The 21,335-nt window shown below is 44.3% G+C and overlaps 1 protein-coding gene across 3 annotated transcripts in view; it reads left to right on the forward strand.

Annotated features, from left to right (window-relative positions):
• Positions 1-2,031: 2,031 nt before the first annotated feature.
• The window catches only part of Ip6k1 (inositol hexakisphosphate kinase 1), a 48,578-nt gene continuing 29,274 nt past the window's right edge, over positions 2,032-21,335 (forward strand). For 2 of the 3 annotated variants that reach the window (XM_052720562.1, XM_052720571.1), the window contains exon 1: positions 2,032-2,229. The gene's annotated coding sequence lies outside the window, so the exon portion shown is untranslated. Of the gene's footprint in view, positions 2,230-2,293; positions 2,603-21,335 lie in introns of those variants that run through there. The other variant, XM_052720578.1, reaches the window with a different exon arrangement.

The raw sequence follows: 21,335 nt of genomic DNA on the forward strand, positions 1-21,335 counted from the left end.
CTCTGTAACAGCCTGAAGAACAGATTGGACTGTGCAGTGCTGGCCCCAGGCCCAATCTGGCACATTGTTTGTCTCCAAGAAGAGGCTACACTTAACTATTATCTCCAAGATATCTCAGTCTTCCCCTCTTGGTAAGTCTGTAGGCTGAACCCTACTTGAGAACTGGGCAGTCTCCATTCTGGGGCCCGTTACAGTGCCGTGGGCCCAGGAAGAGTATGAATACCCTCTGGAAAAAGCACTCCTCTGGTCTTATTTTAGAGACAGGGTCTCATAATGCAGCCCTAGCTGGCCTGGAACTCACTGTGTAGACCAGGCTATCCTCAAACCCAGAGATTGGCTTGCCTCTACCCCTTGAGAGATTGAAGGTGTGTACTACCATGCTCTGCCCAAGAAAAAGACTCTAGAAAAATTATTTTTATATGTATGTGTGTGTCTAAATATATGCCACATGTGTGCTGATGCCCATGGTGGCCTGAAGAGGGTGCTGGATCTCATGAAACTGGAGTTGCAGGCTGCCACGAGCTGCCTGATGTGAGAGCTGGGAACACAACTCAGGTTCTTTGAAGAACAGCAGGTGCTCTTAATCACTGAGCCATCTCTCCCACAGAGACTCATAATGGTGTTTCCATCAAAGCTAGACTATTAGAAGCTTCATGCCCAGCAGCCTGAGAGTGGCTACAGGGGCTTTACCTGAGGACTTGGTTTACTCTAAGAGCTTATTAAATTTTCCTCGTGTTCACCCTCATTTTATAGACAGAGCAACCAAGTCTCAAAGAAGCTAAAGCTCAAAAGTTCTACAGTTAGGGCTGGAGAGATGGCTCAGCGGTTAAGAGCACTGGCTGCTCTTCCAGAGGACCTGGGTTCAATTCCCAGCACCCACATGGCAGCTCACAACTGTCTGTAACTGTCAGTTCCAGTGGATCTGACACCCTCACAAAGATATGCAGGTCAAACACCAATGCATATATAAAAGAAAAAAAAAGGTTTTTTTTTTGTTTTTTGTTTTTTTTTGGTTTTTTGGTTGGAGACAGGGTTTCTCTGTGTAGCTTTGCGCCTGTCCTGTCCTGGAACTCACTTGGTAGCCCAGGCTGGCCTCGAACTCACAGAGATCCGCCTGGCTCTGCCTCCCGAGTGCTGGGATTAAAGGCGTGCGCCACCACCGCCCGGCAAAAAAAGTTTTTTTTAAAAAAGTTTTAGAGTTAACTAATCAGGACATTTGGGTGTGGGACCAGGTACTTTGGTGCCTGTGGTGGCCTAACCTTGAAGCCAAGTCCAGGGTTAGGGGCCTACTATGGAGAACAAAGGATGGCCATCTTCATGGGACTCAGTTTGCCTCAGAGACAAGTCATGACAGCCAAGGGCAAAAGATAGTGTCATAGGAATTTAACTGATGCTCTCGGGCAATGAAGAGTAGCCACTATATGCTGAGACTTGTGCTGGATGCATATTTAACTCTATGCAAAATAAACTGTGGAGAGGGGAAGCCAGAAACTGAGAAGGTAGCACAGAGGGCTGTGGCTGGGAGACGCTTGGAAAACACTCGGGAGGCACAAGAGGCGAGGGACTCATCACCACCACTTCCTAAGACTGTGTGACCTTGGCTCAGCCTCTCTGCTGCGCCTCAGTTTCCTCACCAGTGACTAGGGTAGAACCCAACCACAGGCAGACGACAAAGCAAACACCGTACCGTTGACATTCCCTAAATGTGTGCGAGAAGTATGATAAATGCTGCTCAAAACCGAAAGCGTTGCGCAGGTAAGAAAACCAAGGGCGCTCTAGGTTCCCCGGTCGCGAGCAAAAGCGCCGCCGCCAGCAAATCTGAGAATGGCGCGCATGCGTCAATTCATGCCGTCACAGTCACGTGCCCCAGGCATTCTGCACGAGAGGCACACTCTGACAGACGGGACACTTGACGAATCGGCGGGAAGAACTCCTGCAGACATCGGGAAGAGAGGCTGTTGATTGGAGAGAACCTCAGTCAGGGGCGGGTTCTTTGCTGTCCTTGGTTACTATGACGCCCGGCCCCCCGCCCCCTCGGCTGGCCGCCATCTTGTTGTTGATCCGTACCCAGTGGGCAGCGCCGGGAGCTGGACCGAGCGGCCGGTGCGGGGCCGCTGCTGCGGGGCTCAGCCACCTGCGCTGCCTGCCAGGGGGCGGGCCGAAACCTGGAGGCCCGGGGGGCCCAGCTCCCGTGGGGAGCCTTGGGCGCCCGCTGCCCAGGTCGGGCCGGTGAGTGACAGGAGTCGGGCCAAAAGACCCGCCCGACACCCAAGGCTAGGGTGGCGGCGGGCGCGGGGTTGTAACAGGCGCGCGTAGGGCAGGGTCGGGACTGAGGCCGAGCATCACTGGGACATCATTCGAGCGTCCTGGTTGGCCTTCCGCGGAGCCTCCCAGATGCTGGCACGGAGGCTGGGAGGGCAGCCCGGGTGGAGGTCGGAGAGCCCCGTGCCCTAGGACCGGTCGGCCGGCGGTCGGCCGGCGGGATAGCGGGAAACCCGCCTTTCTGACCAAATCACTGGATGCCTCTGACCAGGAGTGCTGAGACGTGGTCACTGCCCGCTTGTTCTCCCGGCCGTAACGTTCCTCCACACCAGTGATAAACGTACGTCGCTCTTAGATATCACACTCTTGGAATTTTTTCAGGCCGCCTGAGACTAAGATGAGAAGAAACAGGCCTAAAATGCCTTATGAGCCCAGCAGGGTGGTATCAAGGCCCTGTGTTTTTGGTAGGACGATGGTCATTCGCCTGTCTCTTTCCTTGGAAGACCCCACCGAGCCTTCCGTGCTCTTCCGGATTCACTGTTTACTGCTTCTTGAAGAACCTGGTTAAATGTCCGTAATGGCTGAGTTTTATTTGAGGGTGTAAGTTCTGTAGTGCTTGACCACCACTCTTTTTGGAGAGTGTGTTTTAGGAGGATAAGGATGGTGATGATTTGACTAATTCTGTCTCCTAAAAAGACAGTCCGTTAGGAAATGTAGGCGTATGATAAGACTATTAAAAATGTTTTTATTATGGATGGTCTTGAACTGTCCCATTAACTGTTAACAGAACTGAAACCGGTATGGGAGCTCATGCACTCTACTGAGGCAGGAGGATTGCCAGTGGGTTGCAGGCCAGCAGGAGCTACATAGCAAGACCCTGTCTTGAAATAAAAGCAGTGCTAAACGTTATTGATGCTGGATGAAAACGGCTGTCAGGCCTGTTTCTTTTGATGGAGGTGGGGCTGGCGATCCCCAGAAGAGTATGCAGCTCTAGAAACGGTCCTCCTGGTTGCTGTAAAACACATTTTACCCAGGACCCTTAGCTTCTCCACGCAGGTGTCTTGTATGTTGTCGTCATAGGAAACCTACAAGAGATGATTAAGGAGGTCAAGCAGGCTCATGTCACCCACCTCTGAATGTTTAATTTTGAAAGAAACCAGCACCTTGGTTTGGAGATGCCTCTGGGAAGCCAGAGCTGAATGAAGCCGGCGCAGGCGGCAGGTTGTTGCCGTTAGCTGGTTGTTATGCTTGTGAGGAGAAGAGGAGTTGAGTACTTTTGTTATTTATTTCATTGCCCTTCCACAGGGCCGTTTTTGGAATGATTAATAACATTTTGGCCTTCGTGAAATAGGAGAGAGATACTAAAATATTAGCTTCTCAAAATTGCTCCTCCCAAGCTCCCATTGCTCTTATTTCTTTATTTTGGAAATTAAATCAGCCACAGGGTTAAATTTTTGCTATTTCTGCTAAAATAGCTAACCCTAAGTTAGACTCTTATCTCATTTTGGGTATTGGATCTCTTAGTGATCTAGAAGGAGATGATTAATCAAGTTGTCAGCATTGACTTCTGCATACAATCTCAGGGAGTTCAAGGGTCCATTAAAGTCTCTCCTTGGCGTAATCCTTTGTTAGGACTGCTGTCCCAAGGAAGATCAGAAAACATATGAACTTTCATTGTCTTTGTTTAATATTTGTTTTATGCTTTGTTTACTAGCTCATGGATATTTATGAATAGGGTATGATACTTGATTCAACAGTTAACCCAAAGACAGTAACATGATTTCTGTGCTGGGTATTTTAAGTGCTGCATCATAAAGACCATTATGGTGATAGGCCCTCTGTCTTCTTTGTCTTTGCATAATTCATTTGTAAACTTTAGTACTTTTGGTTTTTTGGGGATCGTGTTCCTCGTGTATCCCAGGCTGTTGTGGAAACTCAAGAGTCACCTGTCTCCTCAGAGTGCAAGGACTTCAAGTATACATATACCTGGCTTAGCACTTTATTTTTTTCTTGGAATGGTGTCTCTATACATAACTCTGGCTGTTCTGGAACTCACTATGTAGACAAGGCTGGCCTCGAAATCACAGAGATCCACCAAGGCATGGGCTGGTTTAGCACTTTTAAACCATAAGAACAGCTAGATATCGTAGATGGTGGTTATTCTACACTGGCCAGAAATTGACACAGGCCCAGGAGGCAGGGAGATCTCTGAGTTTGAGGCCACCCTGGTCTACAAATCGAATTCCAAGACAGCCAGGGAGGGGTACACGAGAAACCCTGTCTCGAGGGGAAAAAAGACAAAGCAGGATTATAAGAAACAGGATTATAGGATGAGATCTGAGGTCCTAATGTGGCGTCCAAAGTGTTGCTGCCCAGCCAGCCCCAGCCCACTGCCTCAGGTTTATCCTTATCATCCACTAACTAAACAGCTTGCTCAGCATTCCACATGTCTTTCGATCCCCGCCTGGTGCCTCTTGCTTGCCGAATCCCATGACCTTCGCCCCTGTTCAGGATTCTGTTACTTTTCCCTCCTTGCTTATCTCCAGAGTCCAGTTCAAGTCCTCCCTGGCTTTCTAAAACATCTCTCAAACATTTTCAATTCCTGGAGCATATTCCACTCCTTTTGAACTGCAAAAGCATTATAACCCTTAACAGAATAGGATTTTCTCTGTTTGTTTGTTTTTGTCTTTTTTGCTTTGTGTGTGTGTGTGCGCGCGCGCGTGCGCCCCCGCGCCTCCGAGTGCTGGGATTAAAGATATGCGCCACCACCGCCCAGCCTGCCCTAGGGTTCTTTTTTTTTGTTTTGTTTTGGTTTTTTTTTTTTTTTTGATTTTTCGAGACAGGGTTTCTCTGTGTAGCTTTGCGCCTTTTCCTGGAACTCACTTGGTAGCCCAGGCTAGCCTCAAACTCACAGAGATCCGCCTGCCTCTGCCTCTGGGGTGCTGGGATTAAAGGCATGCACCGCCACCACTCAGCAATATTTGCTTTTTTTTAAGAATAATTTTTTCCAGAAGGTCATGGCACATGCCTTTAATCCTTGAACTTAGGAGACAGAGGCAGGCAGATCTCTGTGAGTTCTGTCTCAAAAACAAAACAAAACAAAACAAAAAACTCTTGGAGCCAGGTGTAGTAGCACCCCTGTAGTCCAAGTATTTGGGAGGCTGAGGCAGGAGGATCAACATGAGTTCAAGACCACCCTGGGCTCTAATGTAAGACCCTGTCTTAGTAGTAATTATAATATTTTTTAGTCCTGCCTAGTGTCGTGGGCCTGTAATTTTAGCTAGCCCAGAGGCTGAGATAGGAGAATCACATGTTCAAGGCCTGTGTGAGCTATAAAGTTGAGTTTAAGACCAGTCTATGCAACTTAATTAAACTCAAACTCAATATTGTAATAAAGGAAGGAGGGAGCTGAGGAAATGGCTCTGTAAGTGTTTGCCACAAGCATTAGGACTTGAATTTGATTCCTAGTACCCATAGAAAGTCTACTGTAGGGCTGGAGAGGGGACTCAGAAGTTAAGGGTATTTACTGTTCTTGCAGAGGACCTAGGTTCAGTTCCCAGTACCCACATGGCTATTCAACAATCATCTATAACTTTAGTTCTAGGAAATCTGGTTTTTTCCCCCCAAGACAAGGTTTCTTTGTAGCCTTGGCTGTCCTGGAACTTAGACTAGGCTAGCCTCTAACTCAGAGATCTACCTGTGTAGCTGAAGTTTTCCTGGTCCCACCTGGCTCCCTTGGTCCTGTAGCTGCTCGTACCCAAGTAAACACACAGAGGCTTATATTAATTAAACTGCTCAGCCATTAGCTCAGGCTTTCCACTGACTAGTTCTTACATTTAAACTCAGCCCATTTGTATAAATCTATATGTTGCCATGTGTTCCGTGACTTTACCTGTGTGCATTACTTGTTGCTTCCTGGACGGTGGGCTGGTGTCTACTGACTCAGCCTTCTACTTCTCAGACTTCTCTTTGTCTGTTTATTCCCTCTATACTTCCTGCCTGGCTACTGGCCAATCAGCATTTTATTTATCAACCAGTTAGAGCAACACATTCACAGCATACAGAACATCCCACAGCACCTCCCCCCTTCTATCTAATCAAAAAAGGAAGGTTTTAACTTTAACATAGTAAAATTACATACAACAAAACAGTAATCAAGCAAGAATTAACAGTTATAATATCTAGTTGCCAGCGATCCCCACAAGGAGCAACATGTAATGGGACTCAGGTAAAGCCATGGAACATGTGACAATACATAGATTAATAGTTATGGGATAATTTAAGATATAAGAGCTAGCTAGCAAAAAGCTTGAGCCATGCAGTTATAATTAATATAAGCCTCTGTGTGTTTACTTGGGGGATGCGAGTGGGAGAGATTTGACCCAACTGTCAGCAGGCCGGGACACAGGAAATCTTCCAGCTACATACCTGTACCACTATGCCTGGCTCTGATGCCCTCTTCTGTTTTTTTCAGGCACCAAGCACATACATGGTACACATACATACATACGGGCAAAATACAGGTATACAAAAAAATAAGCTTTAAAAAAAAAAGAATATCTTCATGTAGTGGCACAGATTTTTAATCCCAGTGGGATGAGGAGGGGGGCGGGGAAATGGAGACAGATCCCTATAGTTTACTAGTTGGCCATTCTAGTTGATAAATGCAAGCCCCAGGCACCAGTGAGAGGCCCTGTCTCAAAAAACAAGGGGGCCAGAGAGATAGCTCAGTGGTTAATAAGAGTGCTTGTTATGCAAACATGAAGAGTGTGTATTGGTGAAATTATTAAGGCCACTCCACGTATTTAAAAGGGAGGTGTATTTTGTGGGGTAACTCACAAGTGAAGAGATAGGTGGCAGGGTCTGGGAAAGACGCAGTGCAGTCTGGCGGTGTTCTCTGGAGAACTCTGGTCAGTCTACCTCCAGCGGTCCAGGGTCCAGGAACAAAGAGAGCTGGCGCACCCGGATCTCGTCATGGTCCTCTCTTGGCCCCGCCTTGTAGGCGTGACAGTTAATGAAGCCTCAATGGGTGTTGGAACTTCCAGATCAAAGCTGGAATGGCTACCCACTACAAGTATGAGTTTGTATCCATAGGATCACTGGGGCTTGCTTACTGCCTATCTGAAAACCATTAGCTGTAGGTTTATTGAGAGACCCTAACTCAAAGGAAGAAGACAGAGTGATAGAGTAAGATACAGATGCCCTTCGTTGGACCCCGGATACAGTGTGTACATGGCAGACAAAGGCACAACATACACAGCATCAGAAGAAGGTGGAAGACTTGTAGGGAATGACTACTGCATATGGTACAAGCCCCCCATACCCACCCAAAAAATGTTCTAGGGGAAAACTTGGTAGAGTGCCTGTCTCATGCATAAGGCCCTAGTTTCTGGGGCTGGAGAGATGGCTTGGGAGTTAAGAGCACTGGCTGCTCTTCCAGAGGACCCAGGTTCAGTTCCGAGTGCCTACATGACAGACAGCTCAACAGACAGCTGCATACAACTCCAGTCCCAGGAGATCTGGCCCCCTTTTTTACCTCTTCTGCTAGCCTCTGTGGTCACTACATACATGTGATGCACAGACATTCAGACAAAATAGCCATACACATTAAAAAAAAAAAGGCCCTTGTTTCAGTAACCCCCACATTACCACACACATACAAATGTTTATTTTAGTGGGACAATAACTGCTTTCTGGCTGGGACACTTTTTTTTGTCTTTTTGCACTTGAATTTAGATGAGAAGAACTAAATGTTTATAAAGATGTACTAAATTTGTCTGAGTTGGAAATGGAATATAATTACACAGGGAAATGCAAGGGAGTGGACAAGTAGAAATGGGAACTTGGTGGTCATGGGTCGCCACCTCTTGCCACACCTGAAGTGCTTGCACATACCGACTCTAGTGTTCTCTGGGTTCAGGCCCAGCCACAGTGCATCCGAACTTGCCCAAAGCTCAGAACTGAGACCTGAAAAAAAAAAGTCGCCTCTCTCAGAAGGGCCTGTGTGGCCCACTCTTCCTGGCCAATGCCAGTGTTGGCTCGTAGAGTGTTAGATGAGCACACTGGTTCTGATAGTCCCATACTGGTGCTGACAGCCCCAGGCCCTCCTTTTGACAGCTTAGGATTTCCTCTTCCCATCCTCTGCCTGGCACAGGAGCAGTGACAGGCAGGGCTGGGGGAGGCTTCCACGGTGCTCCCTCCCTCCCTCCCTTTTCCTTTTTCTTTCTTTCTTTTTTTTTTTGGCTTGGAACAAGAAAGCAGTTAGGTATTTGAGTATGTTTGTGGCATTATGCTGCTGTTGTAGGTTTATTCTTATTTTTTAAGACAAATTCATACTCTGTAGTCCAGACTGACCTGGAAATCACCATATAGCCCCTGCTGGCTTCACTCTCAGTGATCCTCCTGCCTTAGGCCCCCAGACTTAGAGGAATGAGTCACTGTGTTCAGCACATACACAATTCAACCCCTTTTATTTTATTTTATTTTATTTTAGACAGGTTATCAATGTGTACCCCTGGCTGGCCTGGAACTCACTATGTACACCAGTTTGGGGTCCAACTCACAAGAGTTCTTTCTGCTCTCTGGCTCTCAAGTGCTGGGATTAAAGAAGTGTACCACCATGCCTGGCAGTATGTACACATTTTTAAAAGTAGATGTTCATTTCTGCTTCAGCAGACTTTGAGTAATGAGTTTCAACTGAACTAAGAAGCCAGTTATCTTAGTTCTTTAAAAAATGTTTTTGTTTTTACGTTTGTTTATTTTGTGCATACCTACATCATGGTGTGCATTTGGAGGTCAGACTACAACTGCTTCTTTCTTTCTTTCTTTTTTCTTTCTCTTCCCTTCTGTGTGTAATAGCCCTGGCTGTCCTGGAATTCACTCTGTAAACCAGGCTGGCCTCGAACTCACAGAGATCCACCTGCTTCTGCCTCCCAAGTGCTGGGATTAAAGGTGTGTGCCACAACTGCCTGGCATTCGCTTGGTTCTTTTTTTTTTTTTTTTAAAGATTTATTTATTTAGTATGTATACAGAAGAGGGCGCCAGATCTCATTACAGATGGTTGTGAGCCACCATGTGGGTGCTGGGAATTGAACTCAGGACCTCTGGAAGAGCAGTCGGTGCTCTTAACCTCTGAGCCATCTCTCCAGCCCCTCGCTTGGTTCTTTTATGAAAGATGATAGATCAAGATTTTTTTATTTATTTTTATCTTTTTTGAGGCAGGGTCTCATTGTGTTGCCCTGGCTATCCTGGAATTCAGTACTATGTAGACCAGGCTGGCCTTGAATTCACAGAGATCCACTTGCTTCTGCCTTCTGACTTCTATGTCACTATGCCTGACCTTCCTTCCTGGTTTTTCCACATAACCCTGGCTGTCCTGGAACTCGATCTGTTGACCAGGACCAGGCTGGCCTCAAACTCACAAAGATCTGCCTGCCTCTGCCTCTCAAGTGCTGGGATTAAAGGTGTGCACCACCACCGCCCAGTTCTTTTCTTTTTTAAAAGATTTACTTATGTGTATATATGTACATGTATACCCATGGAGGTTAGACGTGTAGGGCATGGAATCCTTACTGGAGTTACAATCTTTCGTGAGCCATGGATTCTGCACTTATGTCCTCTGTAGAACAGAAAGCACTCTTAATTGCTGATCCATCGCTCTAGCCCCTAGGTTAAGATTCTTACATTTGCTGCTATGGTTTGAAATTACATTTAGGACTAGTCTACCACCAACCACCATGAACACACACACACACACACACACACACACACACACACACACACACACGCACAGGACTAGTCCACAACCACCATGACCACCCCCCCACAGGACTAGTCCACCACTACCGTGACCACACACACACACACACACACACACACACGTCCACCACCACCATGACCACACACACACACACTCACTCTCTCTCTCTCTCTCTCTCTCTCTCTCTCTCTCTCACTCACTCTCGCTCTCTCGCTCTAACCCCTAGGTTAAGATTCTTACATTTGCTGCTATGGTTTGAAATTACGTTTAGGACTAGTCCACCACCACCATGACCACACACACACACACACACAAGAGAGAGAGAGGGAGAGAGGGAGAGAGGAAGGGAGAGAGAGAAGGCTTCTGAATTTCTGAATCCCTTTATAAAAGTTTTACTTGTACAGTTATTCCTGTTCATTATATGAAAGGAGAGTGTAAGCTAGGAGAATGGGGCTAGAACTGTCTGTCTCTCTGGCTCTGAAGGAACTTTTTTCCATTTTATTTTATGTGTGTGGGGGGGAGTACACATGCTGTGGTGTGCATGTGGAGGCCAGAAGACAGCTTGCAGGAATCAGTTCTCTCTGTCATGTGGGTTCTAAGGGTTGAACCCAAGTCATCAGGCTTGACAGCAAGTGTCTACCCACTGGACCTTCTCACTGCCCCTCCACATGGTCTCATGTAGCCCAGGCTGACTTTGAATTTCCTGATCCTCCTGCCTCTGCCTCCCTACAATTACAAGTGTGCACCATCATGCCTGACCAGACTGCACTCTTCAGATCTAAAATTTGATGTCAGTTGAATAAGAACACCTTGCAATTGATAAAAATCTGGGTGTATTATGATTGAATGAACAGTCATTAAGCTCATAATGACAGTGTTGGTGGGGATGTGGAAAAATTGGAGACCATACGTACCTCACTAATGGGAATGGCAAACAGTGCAGCAGCTTTGGGAAACAGTATGGCAATCCTCCCTCCCTTCTCTCTCTCTGCCGCCTCTCTCCTCCCTCTCTGACTGTGTAGTCCAGCTGGCCCTGAACTCACAATTCTGCTGAATTCTGGGACTAAAGGCACGTGCCACCAGGCCTACCTTTAGACAGTTCTTTGACTGATTGTAAATATTTATAGCATCAGCATTAATAACAAAGGGATGAGATAGCTCTGCAGTTGAGAGTTCTTGCTGGTCTTACAGAGGACGTGAGTTAGGTTCCCAGCACTCAAGTCAGGTGGCTTACAGTTGTCTGTAGCTCTAGCTCTGACATCTGGGGCCTCTGCAGGCACACACTCACATTCACATATCCACATGCAGACACCCACCCACCCCCTTACACATAATTAAAATCTTAATAATAACAAAAGAGGGAAACGCCTGAAGTGTCCATCAGCATCACATGATGAGTAGATAAGTCAAATGTGTTCATGCAGTGGATGTTACTCAAAAAAGGAAAGGAGGCTGGTTTTGGTAGTGCACACCTTCGATCTCAGCACTCAGGAGGCAGAGGCAGGCGGGTCTCTGAGAATTCAATGCTAGCCTGGTCTACAGAGTGAGTTCCAGGACAGCTGGAGCTACATAACAGAGGAACTTGTCTTAAAACAAAAAACCCAAGTAAACAAATACTAGTATATATTATATTTTAGCCTCAGAAATGTGTAGAGTTTAAAAATCCAGTTATAAAAGGCTGTATTTGTACGATTCTATTTCTAAGGCAGTATCCAGAACAAATCATTTTATAGAGACAGCAAGTAGATCTGTGGTTACTGAGGGCTTTCAGGTGGTGGTAAGGGTAGGGAAGTGATAACAAAAGTGTACAGTATTTCTTTTTGAGATAATTAAATGTTTTGAAGTTGTGGTAATAGTTGCATGTTTGAGACTCTACTAAGAACCACTGAATTGTACACTATAATGGGTGACTTGTGTGATGTGAGTCATCTCGTTAAAGCTGTTATTTGAAACATGGGCTGGCTGAGGCCGAGATGGCTCATTGGGTAAAGGGTTTTGCCATCAAGCTTCATGACTCAGGTTCCATCCCCAGGACCCACCTGGTGGAAGGAAAAACTGACTCTTGCAAGTTGTCCTCTGACCTCCACAACTATGTGGTATGTAGCATGTGTACCCACACACATATATGCAGACACACAAAAAAAATGTCATTTGAAAATTGTGAAAAACTTAATGTCGTTCAGTAAAAAATATTTAAATATATATTTGCTAGTTAAACGAGAAAAATAAACTGTGATGTCACTTTTAGTATTTTTGTGTATAAGCAGAATATTTTTGTTGTTTTTGAGACAGGCCCCAGGTGGCCTGAAACTCGCTCTGTAGCTCAGACTAGCCTTCAACTCTTGGCAGTCCTCCTGCCTCAGACTCTTACATTCTGGTTACAGGTATATATATATATATACACACATTGTATGGAATGATTTCACAGCCCTAAGAAATCCTCTAAAAACCCGTTCAGCTTTCCCATGGCAGTCACTTGGTTGACTTTGTTTGTTTGTTTGTTTTCTTTTTAACTGTCTCCGTAGATTTGCCTTTTCAGAATGTATAGTTGGGAACTTACATCTATCTGTATCTTTATCTATATCTCCTCATCAGTTTTTATCCTTTTAGACAGGTTGTCATATAGCCTGGGCTGGTTTTCAACTTGCTCTGCAGCTGAGCATGACCTTGAACTTTTGATCTCCTGCTTCCATCTCAAGTGCTGGGACTACAGGTTTGTACCCCCATGCTCAGTCACAGTGTTGGGCCAGTACTCTACCAACTGAGCTGTGTACCCCAGTCCTGGTGTCCATTTTAGGTGGCTTCATTCACTTACTAATGTGCATCTATTCCTCCATATCTTTAAAGGGCTTTTTAGCTTTTTTTTTTCCCCTTGGTTTTTCGAGATAGGGTTTCTCTGTGTTTCAGCACTGGCTGTCCTGGAACTTGCTTTGTAGACTAGGCTAGCCTCGAACTCACCAGGATCCACCTGCCTCTGCCTTGGGAGTGCTACTGCCTGACTTTTAGCTTTTTTTTCTTTAAGCATTAATTATCCCATAATCTTTGTGCTACCACCACCAGTTTTTAACCTTTTCTTTTCTTTTTTTATTTATCTTTTTAAGCATAAGATTATAGTTAGAGCTATAACTTTTTTTTTTTTTTGAGACAGGGTCTCATTATATAGCTCTGGCTGTCTTGGAACTCACTATGTAAATCAAGCTGGCCTAACCATGAACTCACAAAGATTGCCTGCTTCTGCCTCCCAAGTGCTAGGATTAAAGGCATGCACCACTATGCCCGCCGTAGAGCCATAACTTTTTTGTTTGTTTTGTTTTTTGAGACAGGCTTTCTCCATATAGTTTGGGTACCTGTCCCGGATTTCGCTCTGTAGACCAGGCTGGCCTCGAACTCGCAGAGATCCGCCTGGCCCTACCTTGCAAGCGCTGGGATTAAAGGCATGCGCCACCACTGCCCAGCAAGCCATAACTTTAATAGAGCAGATGGATATTTTTTCCGGTCATGAGATTGTGAGCTGCGGGTGCTAGGAACCAAGCCTGGGCCCTCTGCAAGAGCAAGTGCTCTTACTTGACTAATCCTATAGCCCCTTTGTTCTGTTTTCTGAGGTAGAGTTTCTTGTAGCTCCGACTCTGTGGTCAAGGATAACTTTAAACTTCTGGTCCTCCAGCCTTCACCTCTTGAGTACTGGAGTTAGTTTTATACCACTGTGCTCAGTCTTGTGCTGTGCTGGGTGTCAAACGGAGGCCCTTTGTACATGCTAGACAGATAATAGTCTACCAACTGAACTCCATCCCCAGTCTTAGATTTTGATGTTATCAATGTCTTTATTGCCTAAGGAGACCTTTTCAACTGACTTTGTTAGAAAGATTTTGCTTGAGCATGGATGTTATTAGAGATTTTCTGAGGGATTTACCCCTGCTTCCTGAGTTTCTAAAAAAAAAAAAAAAGAAGGTAGAACTCCCATATGAGCCAGCCATAGTACTCCTATAGACCCGAAAGAATCTCAAGTGTCTGACAGATACCTACGCACTCGTTTATTGTGGCACCATTCACAATAACCAAGGTATGGAATCAGCCTGGCAATCCATCAGCAGACGAACTGAATAAGAACCGGTATATGTACACAATGGAGTTTTATTCAGTCATGAAGAAGGAAATTAGCTAGAAAGACACTTTCTCAAAAAACCAAACAGGAAGAAGTGTGTAAATTGTGTGGCAGATGGGAGTTTGAGATCATGTTAAATGAAATAAACGAAATTCAGAAAGACAAAGACAAATACTGCATATTTCTCCATAGCAGAGTCTTTTATTTTTTGGTTTTTTTGAGACAGGGTTTCTCTATGTAGCCTTGGCTATCCTAGAACTATCTGTAGACCAGTCTGGCCTCGAACTCAGAGATCCACCTGCCTCTGCCCACCTGGGATTAAAGGCATGTAGCACCACTGCCTGGCCAGAATCTTTATTTTTAAAAGGTATTTAAATTAAAATATGAAAGTAGAAGGTAGATTATTTAGCCACAAGAAAGGGACAAGCGGGAAGGATGAAAGGCACAAGAGAGGCTAATTCAGGTTGAATATGAACAGAGCTCATGATATGCATGTATGAAAATACCATAAAGAAACCCATCATTTTGTATAATGAGTATATACTAAAAAAGTCCCAGAAGATTATATTACCACCCTTGCCAAACACAAGCTATAATGTGAGGGTTTCTGGGATACCATTTTTTCTTTAGATGAAATAGTGAATTATAGACATTTCTTAGAGAGTGAAGACTTAGTATTTTTTGCCTTCAGTTCATAAGTTTTTTGTTTTTGTTTTTTTTGAGACAGAGTTTCTCTTTGTAGCTTTGGAGCCTGTCCTGGAACTCACTCTGTAGACCAGGCTGGCCTCGAACTCACAGAGATCCACCTGCCTCTGTGGGATTAAAGGCGTGTGCCACCCCCACCCGGTTAGTTATTCAGAGTTTTACAGTGCTGGGGATCGAACCTGCGCCTTCGGTATGCTTTGCAAACATGTACACTGAGTTGTATCTCCAGTTCTGATTTTATTTTTCTCTGTTGAGACAGGGTCTTACTAGTTGTTCAGGCTGTGTAGTGTCTGGTAGGTCTTGAATTTATGGTTTTCCTGACTCAGCTGGGATTACAAGCCTACTTTACCAGGCTAGGTTTTGATGATTTTTGGTATTTTTGCTAAAGTTAAAAATAGCACAGAAAATAGACATGAATACCAGGAAGTTTCTAACCAGTCTGGGAAGATAAATGATAAAATATATGATTCCATTAGATATTTCATGAATGTCTCCTAGGAAAATCCTGACCTTGGTGAGCAAATATTAAATTAGAGGGGTTTCTTTTTCTCTTTTTCATGTTTTCTTTTCCTTTTCCTTTTTTTTTTAAAGACAGGGTCTTTTTTTTTTTTTTTTTTTTTTTTTTTTTTTTTTTGTAGCCCTAGCTTTTCTGGAACTCTCTATGTAGACCAGGCTGGCCTTGAACTCAGAGATCCCTGCCTCTGCCTCCTGAGTGCTGGGATTAAAGGCATGTGTCACTGTGCCTGGCTCAATTGGATTTTTGTTTGTGTTAATTTTTTTTTTTTTCTTTTGATCGGGGGACTGAACTCAGTTCAAGGTCTTGCACATGCTAGCCCAGTGTTCTACCACTGAGCTAATCCCAACCAACTGTGAATATATATATACATTAGTAAGTGTAAGAGATTGGAGTAATGGAGGACTTGGCTAGTCAGAAGTAGAGAGAACTCAAGAAAAGAATAGAAAACCTGCTTTTGGGAATGGGTGGGTGGCTGTGGTCCCTAGAACAAATAAACATGCTTAAGGAAGACCCCGTTTGTAGGCTCAGGTCTCTACCTTGTTAGATGGGGCACAGCTTTGCCTAACAAGATAGCAGAGAAAATTATTGTGGGGTTGTGTTGGCAGAACATGTTAGAAATCAACATCCTAGAACTTAGTGGGTAGATTCCATTTACAAGGAAATTTATCACCAAAAGCACTATACTGTGAAGTTCTTGGGTGAGGTGTTAGAGGAAGCTGCGGGCCTCTGTGTGATGCATCGTGGGAGTCAGAACAGCTGTGATTGGGCTCTAGGAAAGCTGGCTAAGTGGTGGGGCCTGGTGAGAGGTACATAATGGAACCAGGATGAAAAGCTCCTTCGTTTTGCACTAGCATCTCTTTAGTGTCTCCTGACAAAGCGCAATATCAGCTAGAAAGGGGAAAGAACGATTTCATCCCTGTTTTTGCCAAGTAGGCAATGGAGGGTGGGTTTGGGCTAAATTTATTGGAAACTGGTAAAGTGCTATTAGAGTTACATCAACTAGTATATTTCTAAATAGAGTTGATGATTACCACCAGATCCCTAACTCGTTATTTTTGAGGACAGGGTTTCACTATTTAACCCAGCCTGGCTTTGAACTCAATCTCCCTGCCTTAGCCTTCTGAGTGCTGGGATTACAGGTGTGTACAACCATGCCCAACTTTAGTTTGTTTCTTTAACAAGGGGTTGATTTAAACTGCTATCCTATTCTAGCCTAGGATAACCTGTGCTTTGGTTTTTCTCATCCTAGATATATTTGGGTTGTTTTAAAACTTCCTTTGAGGCCTGGCAGTGGTGCTGCACACCTTTACTCTCAGCCCTCAGGGGGCAGAAGTAGGTAGATCTCTTGAGTTCAAAGCCAGCTTGGTCTGTAGAGTGAGTTCTAGGACAGCCAGGGTTAGGCACCCTGTCTCAAAAACCAAACCAAACCGGAACCCTTCATTTACTCTATGTATTCTGTGTGTGTGCACTCATGCAAACATACTTACATGCCTATTTGGGTGAAGGCCAGAGGACAGCCTTAGGTTCATTTCTTCAGATGTCGTTCACATTCTTTTTGAGAAAGCGTTCTTACTGGCCTAGAACTCACCAAGTAGGCTAGGCTGAATGGCCAGCAAGCCCCAAGGATCTACTTATTTCTACCTTGTCAGTGCTGGGAACACCTGTCACCATGCCCATTTGTTATTCCTTCATTAGTTGTTTTGAGACTTGGTCTTAACCTTGTGTCTTTGGCTGGCCTCAGACTCACAGAGATCTGCCTTGTAGGAGTGGAATTAAAGGTCTGTACCACCACACCTAGCCCCTTTATTTTTATTTTCTGGTTTTTGAGAAAGGATCTCACTGTACAGGCCTTGGCTGTCCTCAAACTCACAGAGATCCTCCTGCCTCTGTCTCTTGAGACTGGGAATAAAGATGTGGGCCACCATGCCCAGCTCATTTATTTTTTTAAAATGTGGGCTTTAGGGCCTCGAGAGATGGTTTTAGTGGTCAAGAGTACTTGCTGCTCTTGCAGAAGGCTTGCGTTCACTTTCTAGCACGTGCTTTGAACCATCTGTAATTCAGTTCTGGGGACTCTGATGCCCTTTGTAGGCATGTATGGTGCATCTATATACATACAGGCAAAACATCCATACACATAAAAGGTAAAGTCTTAGCCGGGCGGTGGTGGCGCACGCCTTTAATCCCAGCACTCGGGAGGCAGAGCCAGGCGGATCTCTGTGAGTTCGAGGCCAGCCTGGGCTACCAAGTGAGTTCCAGGAAAGGCGCAAAGCTACACAGAGAAACCCTGTCTCGAAAAACCAAAAAAAAAAAAAAAAAAAAAGGTAAAGTCTTTAAATGTGGGCTCTAGAGGCTGGAGAAATGACTGTTGAAGAGCATTTACTGCTTTTGTGATTTCTTGAGCTTGAGTCCTAGCACCCATATCGGGTGACTTGCAACCACCTGTAGCCCAGCTCTAGGGGAATCTGGTGCCTCTGGCCTCTGTAGGCACCTGCACTCATTTGTACATACCCACACATGGACACACACATGCACATAATTAAAAATTTTTTTTTTCAGAGCTGAGGACCAAACCCAGACAGAGCCTTGTGCTTGCTAGACAAGCGCTCTACCACTGAGCTAAATCCCCAACCCCTAAATTCATTTTTTTAATTAAAAATTTTAGACTTTATGTATATGGGTGTTTTGCTGCATATTAAGTGTATGCACTGTGTGTGTGGATGTGCAGAGGTCAGAGGTGTTGGATCCCCTGGAACTGGAGTTACAGATGTGTGTAAGCCATCAAACCAGGCTCCTCTGGAAGATCAGCCAGTCCTAACAGCTGAACCATCTCTCCAGTTCCTAAACTTGATGTTTTAGTTATTACTGTATGTGTGTTTGTGCATGCACATGCATGTGTATCATGGCCACATGTGAAGGTCAAAGGCCAACTTTGAGGAATCTGTTCTCCTACTATGGGTGCTGGGAATTGAACTCAAGTCCTCAAAAGTGTTTTTACTTACTGTGCCATCTTGTTGACCTAATTTACAGCAATTCTATTTGTTTGTTTGTTTGTTTCATTTTGTTTTTCACTGTGTATAACTATAACTCTGTAGACCAGGCTGGCCTCAAACTCACAGAGATCCACCTACCTCCACCTCCCAAGTGCTGGGATCAACAGAGTGCACCACCATGCAAATCATATAACTTTATAATTTCACCTAGAAATTTTATAATTTTAGTCTTTACATTTAGGTGTTTGATTTATCTTGAATTGTATGTTGAGATTAGAGATGAGGTTTGTTTTCTTTTATCCTTATGGATATCAGGTTGTGCAAGTATTGTTAACATTTGTTGTAAAGTCTTGTCGTCTTTATTTGCTTGTTGGTGATTGTTTTCTTACATTTTTCTTTTTCTTTTTTTTTGGTTTTTCGAGACAGGGTTTCTCTGTGTAGCTTTGCGCCTTTCCTGGATCTCGCTCTGTAGACCAGGCTGGCCTCGAACTCACAGAGATCCGCCTGGCTCTGCCTCCCGAGTGCTGGGATTAAAGGCGTGCGCCACCACCGCCCGGCCTCTTTTTTCTTTTTTTTTTTAAAGGTTTATTTATTTATTATGTATGCAATGTTCTGCCTGCAGGCCAGAAGAGGGCACCAGATCTCATTAGGGATGGTTGTGAGCCACCTTGTGGTTGCTGGGAATTGAACTCAGGACCTCTGGAAGAGCAGCCAGTGCTCTTAACCTCTGAACCATTTCTCCAGCCCAAGTTTTTCTTTTTCTTTTTGAGGCAGGATCTCACTTTCTAGTCTTGGCTGACTTAGAAATTGGTATGTAAACTGTGGTGGCTTCAGAATCACAGTGATCTGATTGCCTCTGCATTCCAAGTGTTGGGATTAAAGTGTATTCCTCTACACCTAGGTCAATTAATAATTAAAAAAAAAAAAAAAAAGAATAGTTTAAGCCAGGTGGTGGTAGCATATGTCTTTAACCCCAGCACTAGGGAGACAGAGGCAGGCAGATCTCTGAGTTTGAGGCCAACCAAGGTCACATAGTGACACCTTGTCTCAATTAATAGTAATGCTTGGGTGTTATGGTGTTCCAGTCCCAGCTACTTGGAAGACAGAAGCAGGCAGAAGAGTTGCTGCAGTACAAATTCAAGGCTACCTACCCTGGGTAATAGCCAGACTATCTGGGAAAAAAAAAAGGAACAAGTCATTCCTTTGTTTTTTCAAGGTAAGTTTTCTCTGTGTAGTTTTGATGCCTGTCCTGGATTTCGCTCTGTAGACCAGGCTGGCCTGGAACTTACAGAGATCCGCCTGGCTCTGCCTCTTGAGTGCTGGGATTAAAGGCGTGTGCCACCGCCGCATGGCCAGCAAGTCATTCTTTAAAAGAATGTGATAATCTGTCATGATACTTTCACTGCCTAAGTGATATAGTTAACTTACTTTGTTGTGCTAGGGATTGACCCCAGGGACTCACACATGCTAGGCATGTACTTTACCAAATGAGCAACATGTACCTCTAGCCCTGATGCATTTTGTTTTAAAAGAAGTAATAGAAATGCTGGATTTATGAATAAATTTTTGGTGTGATTTGCAAATTTGCCTGTAAAATATGAAGGTACCAAGCATGCTTTGGTTAATAAAAAGTATTGCCTACCAAATACAAGTGGTTAATCTGAGACCATAAAAAATATTTGGCCACAGAGTTCCAAATTCTGAGCTTTGACTATAAGCCTGCTGCTCTGAGTCTGTGTCCTCTGACTAGGAATGCTGGGACCAGGTATTAGCCTTGCGATTGCAGTGAAGACTGTTTTCCTGGTTCTTAAAATACCCTGACCTTGTTTGCAACCAAAGCTCATCACAGTTTCTGTTGTTTGCCAGGACTTTTTATTCACTGCCACTTTCTAGGCTTGTCTGTTGTTGAATGAAATCAGACAAGAAAAATAAAAGCTAAAAACACCCAAAACAAAAACCCCCAACCATTTCCTTTGTGTCTCCTAAGTTTTGTTCAGTAGGATCTTTTATATGGCTCCTTGTTTGAAACGTATTTTGTTACAGCTTTTGTTCTTTATGCTATTCTTATCTGGCTACATTTAAACTTGTTTTTGATTCACTTATCAAATCTTTTTTAGAGTCTGCACAGAATTTTATATTTCCTTTGTTGCTGGTTTGGAATTTTGTCACATAGCCGATATACTTTGTTCTTTGAAAAGCCATTTTACTTTTTTGTTCTGGTTTTGGTAGAGATGGGTGATGTCTATACTCTAGTTCTCAGGAGTCTAGGGTAGAAGGAATAGTCCCTTAGTTTAAGGCTATCCTGGACTTCGTAGTAAGTTCCAGGCCAGCCTGGCCTTGGTTACAGACTAAGACTATCTCAAACAAAATGTTTTATTGTCTCTAATGTTTTGTTGTTGTCTTTTTTTGAGACCAAGCCTTACTAATAATAGCCCTGGCTGACCTGGAACTCCCTGTATAGACCAGGCTGGGCTCCAGTCCTCAGAAATCTGCCTGTCTCTGCCTCTGAGTACTGAGATTAAATGATGGTGCTACCAAGCCAGGCAGTAAGCCCTAATATTAAAAACAAAAATAATTCTTACTCCTGCATAAACACTTTTCATGTTATATACTTATTCTGTTGCATACACCTATTTATACTTTATAAGCACACACATTTTTTTTTATCACTTCTCAGCCTTTGGGCTGTGATCATGTATAAATATATGTTTGTTTACTTAGCTATATTTATTATGTAACTGTTCTGTGCCAGGAATTGCTCTGCATACTTAGAATAATATGTAATGAACAAAATAGACAAAGGGCCTTACCTTCATGGAGCTTGCCCTATAATAACAGGTAAAAAGAAAGTAGGTATCTTCAGTGTATAATATGTAGGATAGGAGATGAAGCCATGAGAAAGGGGTTGGGGTGCAGATCCGTGGCTAGAGTGCTTGCCTAGCATACATCGTCCTGACTTTAGTCTCCAGGACCACCAGTTCCCCTTTCCCCACCCAGCCC

This window comes from Peromyscus californicus, unplaced genomic scaffold, assembly GCF_007827085.1.
Source record: "Peromyscus californicus insignis strain IS unplaced genomic scaffold, ASM782708v3 Scaffold_11__1_contigs__length_118956290, whole genome shotgun sequence".
NCBI lineage: Eukaryota > Metazoa > Chordata > Mammalia > Rodentia > Cricetidae > Peromyscus > Peromyscus californicus.